Source organism: Gracilinanus agilis, chromosome 4 (genome assembly GCF_016433145.1).
Source record: "Gracilinanus agilis isolate LMUSP501 chromosome 4, AgileGrace, whole genome shotgun sequence".
In the NCBI taxonomy this organism is placed as follows: Eukaryota; Metazoa; Chordata; class Mammalia; order Didelphimorphia; family Didelphidae; genus Gracilinanus; species Gracilinanus agilis.
In genome coordinates, this window is record NC_058133.1 from 344813843 (window position 1) to 344830509 (window position 16667).

A 16667-nucleotide genomic window follows, 5' to 3' on the forward strand; every position below is an offset into this window, starting at 1 on the left:
TAAATCTGGGTGGTCTTTCTTCACTTTTGAAGGAAAAAGAACAGATAATTTCACTTTAGTCTACAATGACATGAGTCCTCTCCATTCTGCAGTAGCCATACTTGTTTATTTTATCCAGTGAAAGTTGCAAGTTTACATCATCTCAAAAATACATTGTAACCATAATAAAAAATGTTCCCTGTATTCAAATAAGAATCTTTTGTATCCAAGCCCCCAACTGAGTTGTGAACACCCATTAAAAACATCTCTCTAAATGATGATAATGACAGGGGAGTTGAAGAGTCAGTGAAATTTTGTATTATCTTATTTTGAGTGTATTTTAATTAATAATTTATTGATATAAAAACAAGAATGTTTCATTCCTACAAAAGGGGATCTGTAATTTGTTCTCCCTCCACAAACATATTGAGGATGCCACCCGGCAGTGCTGATTGAATATTTATTTAAACAAATATCAGTATTACGCAACTAGCTGGAAAATCCACGAGTTTGATTTTGATAGCAGAGCATTTCTACACAATTTATGTGTACATGCAAATCTTGGTGCTTTGGATATAGGCTAAAGTATTTGCTTTATATGTATTATTTTGTTTGAATACAAGAAAGCTGGTTTGATTTGTATGTTTCCCCCTTATAGAATTGTTCCAAGGCTCTGTCAGGGATCACGTAGAGTAATTTTTCCCATCAATCTTTGCTGTGCAGCCATGCACGAATGCAGTAGGAAAAAGGGGGCAGAAATCAAATCACTTAATTGCAGCATTTTTCATCTACATCTTTTGTTTTATGGTGGTAAAGGCCCCGAAGTAGCCTACCATGATTCATGGCTGTCACTGCTGCCGTTAGCAGTTCAATCCTTCATTCTAGGCATTTTGGTACTGAAAGTACCTACACAATTACTTTGATGAATATGACTTGTTTGTTTTTTCCCCATTTTTAGCAGAGAGTGGTTGTGCTTAATACAGACATTTAAATAAGATAGTATTCATGCCTACTGCATCTGCACTGTATTTCAAAAGTTGTGTGTCTAGTTTAACAATAATATTGCCATTGTCGCCTAGGTATTTAAGTTTGCTGAGCTCACGGGCTTTTACCTCCTATTTTTATGTTTATATAATGGGAAGGCCTTAAAATAACCCCCACTCTATACAAAAGGAATAACTCACCTTTAAAGATCTATGAGGCTGTGACAGATTCCTCCCAAACCTCATTTAAAAAAAAAAAAAAAAGAAAGAAGTCATTTCATGAGTGTGGCATTACAAAGCCAGCAAACTAGTCTGCCTCTGCATTTATGCCTAGTTGATCATAAAATAATAACATTTTTGGAAATATATGCATGCATCTTAGGAAGTGACTTACAATATTTGCATATTTGGAGAAAATGTCAGTGATGTCAGCAGGGGTTCTGAGGCGAGCTAAATGAGCGAGCTTTTCAAAAATTGCTATTTTATCAGCCATGCACTGTCAGCACAAAAATGCAACCTCTTTAAGGACGAGACAAGAAAAAGGCAAGTGATTTAATTTCTTCATTAGCGTCCCTGGTGCTGAATTACTAGCATACCTTGCAGCCTAAGATTACAGGCAGTAAACCTAAAGAAATCCATTCCACACCCCAATTTGCTTTTCTAGTCAATCTGAAATGTCAGAAGTTTGGGGTGGGGATGGAGGGGAGACTCCAAAAATGAGAGGAATTGAAGTTGTGTTCCAGTTTTTCAGAAGGGCAATTTGTCACTGTTTCTTCTACCTTGGTATAATAGTTTGAGTTCAGGTCTTTATTTGGTTGTCTCTGCTTCATTCCTTTATTTCTTTGTTTACTTTTGACTTCAAGCTCTAAATATATGTTCTGAATAAATGCATTCATGCCTAATGAGTGTATATACAGCTAAGAGATAGGACATGTCTATTATCCTGCAATGATAACAGAGCTCATTGCATTTGTCACCAGAGAGTAGTAAAAATGTTCTATAAATAAAGTCATTTGGGGGCAAAAAATCACCTTGCCCTAAACAACAAACAAACCCTGAGAGTCAAAGAAAAGCTTGGAAACATGCTTTGAAAATAGTGGACATTTCAATTAAATTTACCCATACCTTAAATATCACCATAAATCACATGGCTTGAAGAAATAAAACAAATGAAATATTATCTATTCATTAATTAAATGCGTTTTAGTACCTTGAAAGCTCATCATCTCAAACTTGTTATTACAGAGATTACTAATTTTGAATCTCAAAGCAAAGGAAGATGGAGAATATATCTTTTCTCCATTTAAGTACATTTAGAAAATCACTAACAGGACTAGAACTATAATTTTCCATTTTACATTGACCTTTCAGAACCTATTCACATCTATTACAGTCAACCAAATTCATGCTACAATCTTACTGAATGAACAAATGGCATACATTTTGTGACCACAATCTCTGTTAACTATAAGTATATGCGAATGTAAAGATTATTTTTATGTGTGTTGAAATAGTATGTTGGAAAACATTACTTGAATTTATTAATTGAATTACTTGAATGGTTAAAGCTAATCAATAAGATTTCATCATTGTAATATTAATTTTCTATAGTGTTACTAATTTTTACAACCTTCAGATTCAGATTTTGTCGCTTCCATGTTGGTATCCTGATGCTGTGCATGAACATATTTCTCATTTTATATAAAGAGTAGCAAGTTGTTGTAGTCCAAAAAGTTTTACTATTATGCCTCATTGAAATAATGGATTTGACCTTGAGTTCTCAAATGCTCTATTAACAAAGTATCCATTGTGGAAGGTCCTACCAAACTGAAAATAATTTGGGCATAATACTGCTAACCAACTGAGCCAATTGGTATAGGACCAACTTAGAAAAGAATAAGGAGGCACAGGAATCAATTGATCATTCAACAAATATTTATCAAGTATTTAATTGATGCCAGGCACTGCGTTAAATTCTGTAGATAAAGTAAAAGGCAAAACAGTTCCTTTCTCCATGGAACAGAAAATATAAAAAACATTTAGGTACACATATGCAGAGTATGTGGTAGAGAACCTTGAATGGTAAGGCTCTAGAGCTGGGGAGACTAGGAAAGGTCCCCTGCAAAAAATGATAAGTGACCTGATTATTGAAGGACTCCAGGTATTTTTAAAAGCACAAGTGAAAATGAAAAGCATTCCAGGTATTTACTTGGTTGGTTGATTGTTGTCCTTTGTACTTGAAGAAGACCAAAATGGCATTATTATGTCAGGGTCAATGTACAATGTGTCTGACTGGTTGATCAGACCAGCACAAGTTTAGAAGGCTCTATTACTCAATGTCTGGAAATAACATTTTGATAGGACCTTCCAAAATGGATACTTTACTAAAAGAGTATTTGAGAACTCAAAGTTAAAGCCATTATTTCAATCAGACATACCAGTAATACTTTCCTTTGAAGCCTCTCCCACACACAGACATTTGGTACAGCCAATGCAAAGGCACTGACATGAGAAAAAGAGTATTGTATACAAGGAAAAGCAAGCAGGTCAGTAAGGTTGAATCATTCCTAAAAAACATGATGAGAAGCAAAATGACAAAGATCCTGGACAAGAGAAGAGTAGCCCAATTGGACATGTCAGAGCTAGCTGAAGAAGCAGATCCTTATTTAATACTTTGCCCCACATTTGGGAGAGTTATCCTAGAGGACTCTCAAATGTACCAGTTTTAGCTTCTATCCCTATCTAGATAGACTGTCTATACCTTTTAAGATGAAGCTTGCCCAGCATGTAGAAATTTTAAGACCAAGCATTCTTTCAGTATCATCCAAGAATATAGGAAGCACAAAATTTCATTCAAAAATCAAAGCATGAACGTAATTGATCCATTCTGGAAGATTCTACCAAGGTGAAAATAGTTTCAGCATCATCCTGGTAATAGATTTAATCAATTGGTGAAGGATCAACTTAGAATGAATAAAGAGACACATGAATCAGTCAAAAATAATAAGCAGAGGAAATCATAAGCATAATATTCAGAGGGAAAAGTCAAACACAATGAAGAGAAGGTAATTTGGACTGAGAGAAACTTAAGAGAGAAACCTACAAGAAAAGAGAAAATCTACAGAAAGGGAGATGAGAGTCTCAAGAGTACTGAGAAGAAATGATACAAGATATGCAAAATATAACATTAAATAAAAAACAGTTATAAGGGAAAGAGTTAAAAGGAGAATAGATAAGAGTAGAACAGTTGGTGATTAGTCTTACCTCCAAATTGAACTGCCTAAATTAGAATGCCAAAAAGTAAGCAACAACTTTGAGTTAAGAAATGCGAGAATCATTAGACTATCTGAAAATCATATTCAAATTCCCATACCCCTTTTGCCCCAAACCCTCTTAAAGGAACCTTCTTAATCTCTCCCTCTGTCTCCTCAAGAGGCAAGAGAGCAGGATTTCTAAGTAAATCAGAACTGACAGGAGACAGTGAGCCAGAGCTGAAGATTCTGTTACCAGTGAGACCTGGACTGAGTAAAGGCAACCCTGACAGTTAGGGGCTTTTACCTCTGGATCTTGAGAGAGAGCAGGAGGTCTGTCTCTGAGGCAAGGCTACTAGCAGTTGGCTACTGACAGTTGGGTGATAGAAACTGATTGAAAAAGTGAGTGGGTGGTGACTGTCAATTATTTAGAGAGTTAGGTAGTTAGTGAATCATTTATAGATAAAGTAGATTAGATTAGGCCAGGTGTTTGCCAGGCAAGAAGAAAAACTATCCTCAGAAGACAGTTAGAAATAGTTATTAGAAATTTTAGATAGTATTAAGAATTTAGGTATAGTTATAGGGTATAAGAATAATAATCTCTTTTTCCTTTTTTCTATTTTCTATCTGTACTTCTTTTTCAAATTAAACTATGTTTTTATTCAACTGCTCTCCTCACTTTTGTTGAACTCCTACTTTTAACCCTTACAACCCTTAATATATAATTAGATTTTTTAAAAGAAAAATTGACCTGATTTAGTAGAAACAGACAGGAAAATGAAATTAGGAAGACTAGCAAATCTAAAAATAAAAATATCTGGAAATTAGTATAAATCTTGAAGTGCAAATGCAGAAGTCAAGATGAGAGGTAAATACATTTGATCACTTTAAGAGGCAATATATAATGAAGAATTCTTAATATTCTATACACACACACAGGCTCACAGAGAGACTTTGGTATAAAAATACATTAAGGTTAACAGGAATGAAAGAGACAATGGAGTAAGGGGCGAGTAATTAGAATCAATAACAGAAATCATAGGCAAAACTGACTTCAACAATTAAGGATAAGGATTCTAGCATCGATGAAAGTGAGATAAAAAGGGAACAAATAAGTAAAAAAAAATTCATGTTTAATGATGGGATAAAAGAAAAGAAGATGTGTGATACTGTTTCTAGATGGAAAATAAAGCTACATATGAGAGTTCTCTGGTAGTTGCAGAAGGCAATAGGATTTTATATATTTTTCAGGTGAGTTTGGTTCCTATTCAAATACTGATCATGATTTGGTGTTTAAGAAGTTCACAAACAAATGTAGAAAAGCAGAAATATTAAAAGCATCCTTTATTGACCATGATGAAATAAAAATTGCATTTAATAAAGGGCCTTTGAAGAATAGATTAAAATAATTATTGACTAAATTATTTAATCCCAAAAAATTGATAGATGAAAGAATAAATTATTTAAAAATAGAAAATGTCATCAAAGAAAATGAGAGTATGATGACATCCTATAACTTTTGGGATTCTGCTAAAAATTCATAAGGTATTAAATTTGTATTTATAAAGATTTTATTAACATAAGAAAGATAAGAAAGATAGTACAAAGCAATGAATTGGGAATGCAGCTTAAAAAAAAAACTAATACAAAAAGCAAATTAGACACCTAAGGAGAAATTCAACAAAAGAAAGTTTAACAAAATTGAAAAAATTTAATGACTGTTTAAACTGATAATTACAGGGGGCAGCTGGGTGATTCAGTGGATTGAGAGCAAAACTTAGAGACAGAAGGTCCTAGGTTCAAATCTGACTTCAGACACTTCCTACTTGTGTGACCCTGGGCAAGTCACTCAACTCCCATTGCCTATCCCTTACTGCTCTTTCACCTTGGAACCAATGCACAGTATTGATTCTAAGTAGGAAGGTAAGGATCTTAAAACAAACAAACAAATCAATAAATAAACTGATAATTGCATTATTTGGAATATAGCCTTCCAAAAAGCAAAAAAGAAAGTTTTACAAGAAAGAGTAATTTGTTCATCAAAACTGAGTAGAAGACTAGAGCAGAAAAAAAGTCTGTCGTTAATGAAATAAACAGGTTCTAAGAACAGATCATGAAAAGGTCTGCAATGAGTATGATAAGTCAACTGCAAATTAAGAAGTCAAGAAAACTGTGCCTCCTAAGTAATAGCACATTTTCACTTTGGCTACCACGATTATTTTTGAGAAAAAATGTTTAACTAGTCCAATTAAAAGGATATGAAAAACATATTATGAAAAATGGAATAAAATTCACAATTGATAGTGAAATATTAAGATAATATTTCCTAGTAACATACCAGGAGAGCATATAAATTACATAAGATGCATACATATTTATATATATATATAATATATATTAAAAATATACAATATCCATTTTAAAAGATATGAAGCAGATTATTTAAATAACACAATAACAGATTAAAAATAAATTGAATAAGCTGAAAATAAATTCCCAAACAAGCACAACCTAGATTTCTTTAACACTTAAAAAATAATTAGTTACAATATTACACAAACTAAGAAAAAAAGGAAGCAAAGGGAATCTTTCAAATCTTTCTTGATGAACTTGATACCTAACTTAAGGCTACCAAGGGTAAAAAAAATCTATAGACCAAGTGTTTTTGACTTAGTGAACTTTTCAAAAGAAATATAACAATATTCCATTGATGTTTATTGTCACCACTGTGATATAATTAAAATAAAGATACACACAAAGGCAATAAAATTATTACTTTCTTGATGACATGATCTCTCTAGAGCAGGGGTCGGCAACCTTTTTGGCCGTGAAAGCCATAAATGCCACATTTTTTAAAATGTAATTTCATGAGAGCCGTACAGTGCTCACAGTGCGTGCTCTTGTAACAGCACCTGAAAAAAAAATTGACTTTATGGCTCCTGCAGAAAGAGCCATATCCGGCCCTCAAAAGAGCCAGATATGGCTCGAGAGCCATAAGTTGCCGACCCCTGCTCTAGAGGAACAAAAAAATTAATATTAATTTAAGTAATATTCTATAATATTGGCAGTATATAATATAAATCCAGATACAAAATCAATATTTACTTAACTGAGAAAAACAGTAAAAAGGGATATAAAGTAAAATCTCATTTAAAATAACTATAGAATATAGGAAATATTTGTAGCTTATTTACAAGGCACATTCAGGAATTGGATAAATAAACACATGCACGTGTAGATATACTCTACTAAAATAAAATTAACATAAGCAAATGAAAAAAAGTTGTTTATGCCAAGATATACTTTCATTGGATACATGACATATATAAAAGTTTATATCACAATTAGAAGAGAATGGCAGAAAATATTTTGTATTACTATGTAGAGAGTAAGAATTCAAGAGCAGATAATAGAGAATATCACAAATTACATAAAAAGACGATTTTGAATACATAAAATTTAATTTTTTGCACAAGCAAAACCAATAAAATTAAAATTAGTATAACAGCCAAATAGAGTAGCAGTATATGAAATTTTATAGCAAATTTATCTGATAACAGTTTCATTTCCAAGATAAATGAGGAAAACATTTAAAGGTATAGTAACAGGCCATTTTCTTGTTGGTGGTTAAAAAGCAGAAACTTAAGAATTTTCAAGAGAAAAGTATCAGCAACCATAAAATGAAGCACTCTAAATCACTAATAATTAGAGAAATATAAATTAAAGCAACTCTTAATTTACACCTCACACCAATCAGATTGTTAACGATGAAAAAATGGAAAATTATAATTGGAGAGGCTATAAAATCATTAGAAGAGACTACAGTGTTGGTGGACCTATGTATTCTGTGAAATGCGAACCATTCTGGAAAACACTGTATACATACTTTTGGACTCAGTGATACCAATACTAGGTCTATGTGCCAAAGAGATTCAAAAAAGAGGGAAAAGAACCATATGTATAAATATGTTTATAGTAGCTCTTGTGGCAAATAATTGCCCAATTTATGGCTTGCCTAGACAAATTATGGTATATGAAGGTAATGGATTATTGTTGCATTGTTAAAAATGAGAGTTTTTTTTTCAATGAAACCTAGTAAGACTTACATAAACTAATGTGGAATAAAACTTACATAAACTAATGTGGAATAAATTGAACAGAAGTAGAGGATAATTTATACGGTAACAACTTTGTAAAGAAAATCTACTTTGAAAGACTTGAGACATTTGACTGATACTATGATCAATCACAATTCCAGAGGACTCATAATTAAGCATTCTAGCTATCTCGTCCCCAAGTAGTGATGAATGAGAGATACATTTTAAGTTAAAGAATAAGTAATAATTTGCTTTGTCTTACTCTGCAGATTGGATACAAGGGTAGTTTTCTTTCTTTTTTTCAACTGGGGTGACTGTGACTACTTACAGTAGTGTGAAGAAGAATGCAGAGGAAAAAGAGGAAAAAAAGAGGGTCACTGAAATATTTTTAACTGCATAGAAAAGGAAAAAAAAAGGAAGTTCCAAAAGAATCAGCTATAACCAAGGCAGCCTTTAAAGTTGCAGGTAATATTTAATATGTATTTTTAAAGGGAAACAAGCTATACCTAACAGAGATTTTCAGTTTCATCCTCTTGTTTTTAATTCAACTACATATGTGGGAATTTTTTTAACGTTGTTTGTTATAGTAATAAAAATTATTTAAAAGATAAAAAGGAATTGAAGAGGAAGAAGAAATCATGTTAAATTTATTTTGAAAAATTGTCAAGTACTTTTTTGAGCTATTATATATATTTCACATATGTTGATACATTACAATATGATATGTAACAAAACAAGAATAAAATACATATTATTTGTTATAAATATAAATAGCATAGTAAATATGCCTATCTAAGAGAAACACATTCTCATACTAGCTATGTCCAAATATCTATATCTCATCTTTTTTGTTTACTCCCTCTCTCCCAACCCTATTTTCTCCCCAAGAAGGCAGATACTATAATATAGGTTATACATATGCTATTATGTAATACATATTCCCCTATTTTGCATGTTGTAAAACAAAACACATATTCCTTACAATAGAGAAAAATTCATGTAGGAAGTCAAATGAAAAATGGTATTCTTTTGACATTCCCAAGTTGCTTCCTGTCACAAAGTTCCATCTATTTTTTAATACTGACATATTTCCGTATATGCTATATGGTTGTCAATTATGGAATATTCTAGTATCCAAAGAATCAACTCTTGCATGAACTGAATTGAACTCTTGTGTGAACTCAAGGCTTTTTGATTTAATGTGTCATGAAAATATATTTCTAATGATGATATGTGAGAGAAAAGTGGCACAAAGAGATATTATTAAGGAGATGTATGCTTGAAAAAAAGGAGTGGGCCAGTCCCGGAGTGAGAAATGAATAACGGATGGATAATTTTAGTGTTGACCCTGTATTCCATGAAATATAACTTACACTTTGAAAAGGAGTCCCCCCAATTTCAGTAGATTCTCTGTAAGGGAATCTCTGGGAGATCACAGGTAAGAATTGGCTAAGAAGAGAAGATGTGAATTGGTTGTGATCTCCATTTAGAGATGTTACACCTACTCTCATGAGGTCACATATCTGTGTAAGTTCTGAAATATAATTAATATTTTCAATCAAAACAACATGTGTTAATTAAGAGCTGACTACTGCCACATCCTGTGCTAAGGGATGGCAGTTGTAACACCAGCTAAAAGACAGTCCCTAGTCTCAAGGAGTTTCCATTCTAATTGGAGGAAGACAACATGTAAAAGGAAACTAAAAAGCTGGATGAAAAAGAAATTGAAAATATCCACAATGAAGAAAAGTAGAACATGTTCTCAGTGTTAGAAGTAAAGTCCAGAGAACAATAAAGACATGGTTGATCTAGATGTTTTCCTTAAAATGCAGGTTCTGAGCAAACCCAAGGATTCTTCCAGTATAAGAAGTTGAGGAATAGAGTAAATTTCCAAGGTAATTTCTATAACAATATATAAAAAGTTTTGAGGGTCAGGAATGGATCCCAGAAAGGAGAATGATGTCTAACAAAAAAATATAAAGTTACAGGTGATCAGTGTCCATATATAGGCAAATGCTCTTCTGGAGAAGAAAATAGTACAATTATATTTTAACACCTTGTATTCATTAAGAATATAATGACCTGGGAACTTCATAGGTATAGAATTTTATATGGAAGGAGAGAAAAATGGACAAAATTGCTTTTTAAAAGTTCACACAATTCAGAGCCCTGAGACTGTCCCTGGGGAAAGTGTGTGGGGAATACATTTACTTTTTTAAAAATCTCTTTCCATCAGTCAGAATCAATACTAAGTATAGGTTCCATGACAGAAGAGCAGTAATGGGTAGGCAACTGGGATCAAGCATTTTACTCAGGATCATACAACTAGGAAGTGTCTGGGGTCATAGTTGAAACCAGGATCTCCCATCTCCAGGCCTGGCGCTTTATACAAATGATATACCTAGTTGCTCCTACATTTACTTTTTTTTTTTTACATGAACATGGCCCATCTGCTTTATTTTTAAATACAGTATCTCAAAAAGCTTTCCAGAGCTGCCAAAGCTATTTATTAATATTTATTTTAACATGGTTACATGATTCATGCTCCTACTTTCCCCTTCACCCCCTGCACTCCCCCCACCCATGGCTGATGCACATTTCCATTGGTTTTGTCATGTGTCATTGATCAAGACCTATTTCCAAATTGTTGATAGTTTGGTGTGGTAGTTTCAAGTCTACGTCTCCAATCATGTCCACCTCAACCCATGCGTTCAAGCATTTGTTTTTCTTATCTTTCCTCTCCTGCAATCCTTCCTCTGAATGTGGGTAGCGTTCTTTACCATAAATTCCTCAGAACTGTCCTGTGCCTACATTTACTTTTAAAAGATACAGTCAAAAAGATATGGGTTCAGTTTTCTATCTTTGGCACAAATTAATTAGGAAACAGGCAAGTCCCAACCTCTCAGTGCCCTACCCGCCCCCCCAAGACAGTTAAGTTTCAGGTATTAATCTGCAACAATATCACAAGTTTAATCAAAAACAAAAAGTGTAAAACTACAGAAAAAATATTGAACAAAAGCCACTACAGCAAAAGTTATAGCTAACAAAAAGCCAAAAGAAGCTTTGAAGATATTCAACCTGAAATTCTTATTCCTATAATAGGTCAATAAGACGGTGTTTAATTTATCTTCACCACTTAGGACACATTCGTTTCAAGAAATCATGTTATCATAGCATCAAGCCCAAACCTCTCATTTCATGGATGAGGAAAATTAAGCTAAAGGAGGTTTAAATGACTTAAACAAGTTCCTTATAGGTAATAAACTTCAAAGAACTAATCCCAAGTTCTTGGATTTCAGCCCTCTTTCTTTCCATTTTCTCCCATTATCTGCCTGTATTCATTGTCAACGAGAATCAGAATCTAAAATTGTTGGGATATAGAAATTGGTTTTCTATATTGCTCTTGAATACTGTCATCTTTGAATCACTTGAGATTTGAAGAACAATGCATATTTTTGCATCTTTTCTAGGTATTGCTTTAAAATTTTCTAAAATCTAGAAGAATAAGGCTGACCACTTGTGCATTTAGGATCCTAAATTTAAAGAATGTTGTCTAAAGGAAGACCCAATTTTGAATCTGTACCACAGATGATATTTACAATCCACCAAAACAACTTGGTGAAAAGTTAAAAAATTAATCAGATAATTGTTTTGTTTACATCAGCCTAAACAAAGAACTTTCCATTTTTACTTCCTTCCTTTCTTTCTTATCCTTCCTCTTCCTTCCTTCCTTGTAAATTATCTAGAAATCCTACAATTTCCCTTCTTTATGTGATGAAGATTTGTAAAACTGACTCTATTCACCTGGGATTAAGAATTTTTTGAAGAAACTACTGGTCTTTAGGACCCAAGTAACCTAAGGAAACTCTTTGAAAATTACAATTGAGCTTACATAATAATAGAAATCAGATATCTCAACCTTGGGACACTCAACTGAATTTGGTTTCCATCTGACACTGGCTCGTTCCATACCATTTTTCACAATCTTTCTGGGATGAGCTAGCCAAAAGTCCTTGTGTTCTGTATAAACACATCTGGGTTCATATTCTTTATCTCTGACTTAATTTATTACTTGGTTTCAATTATATGATATCTGGCCCCAAGTCTCCTTTATTGTTGGTTTTCTTCTGTTTTATGCAAAATATAAACATCAACTTGCCTTGATAGAAGAAGTTTCTTCACTTGGGCATTTTCTATAACAATGAAATCGCAAGTCTAATCTGAATACCTGGTGTATTAATTTTACATTATGGGTAATTATATAGGTATTAGATAGAGATTAAATGGGTATAAGCCTATTTTTGTTTTTTTTTTCCAATTTTTACAAAGACAACCAACCTCTTGAGAGAGCATGGCTAGATTATTGGGACTAACATTACAATACTTTCCTAAATTAGTCATTAAACATTTGAATTAAAACAAGAGTTTAGCATGCTAGAAAAAAATGGGCCCCATCAGAGATCTAGTTAAAAGAAATATATATATATATATATATATATATATCTTTTCAAAGGAAAAGAGACTTCATGAAGGATCAGGCATCAAAGAAGTAAAAACATAGTTAAAATAGAAAATGGATGGGTCATGAGGGATGATGGAGGAATAACTAGTAAACTGCTCACATGCTCAAGTGCAATCCTCTCAATATCAAGAGAAGATAGTATGGTTACCCAACAATTAAGATCCATAATAGGCAAGGAATTCAGAGTTCTGGTGGGGTGGAGAGAATGGGAGAAAATGGATCTGTGATTGCCAGGGTGCATTTTTTGCCCCCAGAAGTAGATATTGGATAAGAGGATGGCCTGCAACTTTCATCATTTGAGGGAATACTCTTCTTGATGGGATCAAAAAATTCCATTTGGAAAATGAGCATGACAAAAAGACATTCTTAGAACAGTCANGTATGTATACTTCTATATAATATCTATACATATATATATATACATATATATAATATGTATACATATATATGTATGTATACTTCTATATAATATCTCTACTATGCCATAGGACTAGTAATGACAAAAGTAAGTGACTAGATGACACAATTCACCTGAAGTAAGGAAGGAACAGGATTCAAATCCTTCCTCAGACTCTTAATAGTTATATGACACTGGGCAAGAAACTAAAATTCTGTCTGCCTCAGTTTTCTCATCTATAGAAGAGGGAATAATAATAACACCTACCTTTCAGTTTTGTTGTGAAGATAAAATGAGATATCTCTAAAATCCTACAAACCTTAAAGCACTATATAATTATTATTATTATTGAAAAATCTGTTTTCAAGAAGCTTATATTCTGTTCATTCTCTTATCACATATTCATAGAAAAAATGTTTGCACAATATTTTTTACCTTTGTGGCATCAGTCTATTTGAGTATTTTCATTCATAAGGCTATACACAGTATGTGAGAGATTTGAAGAGATCTGACCCATTATCTCCTATTCCCCCCCCCCCATCCCACCCTGAGAAATAGGGAAAGCTCATTTTCAATAGAATCCCGGTATTTAGTCATTATCCTACCCAGCTTTTACATGTCCCATGGGCAATTTTTTGGTCTGTAAGAAAGGGAAATCCCTTTGAAACAAAGAAATGAAAAAAAAGATTTATCTCAAATGTATGGAATACTTAAAAGCCAATGAAAGCAGAGGAAGTGGAGGAAATATGCCTAATAAAACTTTTGATACCTTGAAAAGAAGTGATTTTTTTCTTCTCTAAACATCTGAAGTGATTTACCAAATGAAATAACTTGGAACTCACACAAGACATCTGCAGTGCTTTTTGGTTTTGGTAAGGCCCTAGAGAGAGCTCTCTCCCTCATAGACCTCCTGTTTTATACCTCTCTAATGTACTAACCATGAAATATTGCATATTATAGCTATCCATGTTGAGGTTTTATTATCTTCATAGAATATAAGCCCCATCAGGACGGGGCCAAGATCATATAAATTTAGCTCTGCACCCAGGGAAATGCTTAGTAAATGTAATTATGTTGTAATTCTCAGTTCCAAAACAGCTCCTCAGGCCCACACTTTCTTCTGACTCTTGGTAACAAGGGTTTGGTCCACCTTTTCAACCTGGAATCGTAGATTATAAATTTAGAGTTTGAATGGAATTTATTTTATTTGAGAGAAAGGAGACAGAGAGAGGTACAGTGTTTCATCACAGGTCATATATGGAGTATCTGTGGCTGGTCCTGATTCACCTCAGTCCCCCAGTAATTTTTCATCAATGGTAGAACAAAATAAGACTTTCATAGGTCACTCATCAGTTCACTCAAAGAGATGTACTTGGCCATAGCAGGAGCAAGATAATAAACAAGGCACTGAGGATACCCTGAGTTTGTTGAGCTGAACAAAACTCACCTTATTTGCCCGTCCTTTTCTATCAGTCTACCATTAGAGAGCACTTTGAATTCCTCAATCTATAAGAGTTGCTAATGCGAAAGGATGTAGCTTCTATTATTTTATTTTTTATTATTTTTATTGATTATGTACATGCTATTATTTCTATATATTTTATTATCTTATTTTGCAAATGAGACAAATGGGGTTAAGTCATTTGTCCAAGGTCACACATCTAATGGCTATGGCCAAATTTGGATTCAAGTCTTCCTGACTCTAAGTCCAAGAACCTATTCACTGTACCACCTCGCTTCTCATACTATCCTTTAAGGAAAAAACTATTTTAATTTACATGATGGCAAGAGTTAAAATACTGCTTTTATAATAGGTAATAATTGGCAGGTCACTAATACCAATTCCAAATTCACAGAGTCTCTATTAAAGGGAAGTTCCTTAAGATAAGTTCAAGAAGATTCAGTCTTTAAACTCACCACGTGGAATTCCAAAGGAGATATTGAGAGCAGTCTCACCAAGGTCTCAGTGTCCCAGCCAGCACTCCTCTACAAACCAGGAAAGCTAGAAGACTCCCTTCTCCAGAAGCCTTCTTTCACCAGCCTTTCACCAGTCTCCTCCACCAGACTGCCTTCAAGGCTTTTATGGTGGTTTCCTGTCCCTGCCCCTTTTCACAGAGGCCAATCACAGCTTTCAAATTGTCTAGCACTGTCCAGGGGATGGTTTTTGTGGGAACTAGTTCATACCTTCTGGCGATGTGAATGCTCATCAGAAGGTTCACACTTTCTGAGGGTGTGAACACGTTTCTGACTGTTTGAGTTAGAAAAAAGAGTGGAACTTTCCAAGTATCTTGTTGGCTTCTCACCTAGCACTAGGTAGGGTGTAAATTCAATAAGTGGTTTTCAAGCTTCTCCCACCTAGTTCAAGCTTGGGTGGATTCAAAGTTATTGCCAACCAAAGTGGTAACTCCAACTAGGCAAAGAGAACAAAAGATTCCCTTTTCACAAGTGTGTACTCAAAGATAACCAAGAATTCCTTTTTATAACTGTTTGAATATAATTATATGCTTTATTCTTCAATACTCTAATTGTCCAAAATTTTATCTCTATAGATGCTCTTCTGATACAACATTTCACAAATCTAAGCCTTCCTGGTTTTTAAAGAGTTCTTATGCCTTAAAATATATATAGTAAAAAGTTCTGACCAGCTTTGTAATAACCCTCATACATGTGCCTGCATGCACACACTCATGTACACACTCACTTGTCACCATGTCCATTTTCTAAGTTTTTCTGGCTCATTAAGATCTGGTTAGGCATGAACCTGGCAACCATAGCCTTGGAGAACACAAGGCTACCTCCATCTTAATAAGGTATTGCAAGAGGACTTGAGTGTAGGATGATTCTATAATAGTCAAGAAATAACATCTTATTGACTTTGTTTCTCTCATATGAAAAGGATAACTAACTACTTGTAGATCTGCCTGCCTGTTTTAACAGCACTTTGGACACCATGCCAAGAAACCACCTGGCAGAAGTGAATTTAGCATATTGTCTGTATAAAAGATAGTGGTTTAAAATGTACAACCACCGTCACTGTACCACTTGTTAAAAAAAAAAAAAAGAAAAGAAAGAAAAAAGAAAGAAAGAACATTTTTCCTGTGATTAGGAGATGTATGCTCTTCATTGAAATACACTTAACTAAATGTGCTAGGTTAATAGGGTTAAAGGAATCATCTCTAGTGTTTTAGAAGATTATAAAAGATTTAATGATCAGTGACCAATCTCTATCCCCTTTCCCTTTGTAGATAACATAGCAAGGAAATTGCTGTAAGCCCTCTTTTATATTATTCTCCTAAGAATTATTTGTTAAAAAAATAAAAGGGGAAGAAGAACAAAGGGGAATTAAGATTATTTGTTAGGTATATGTGAGCTTTGCATGAACTTATTTATAGTCACTAGGGGGATATGTAAGTTTTCATTCTGAAGTTATGCTGTTTG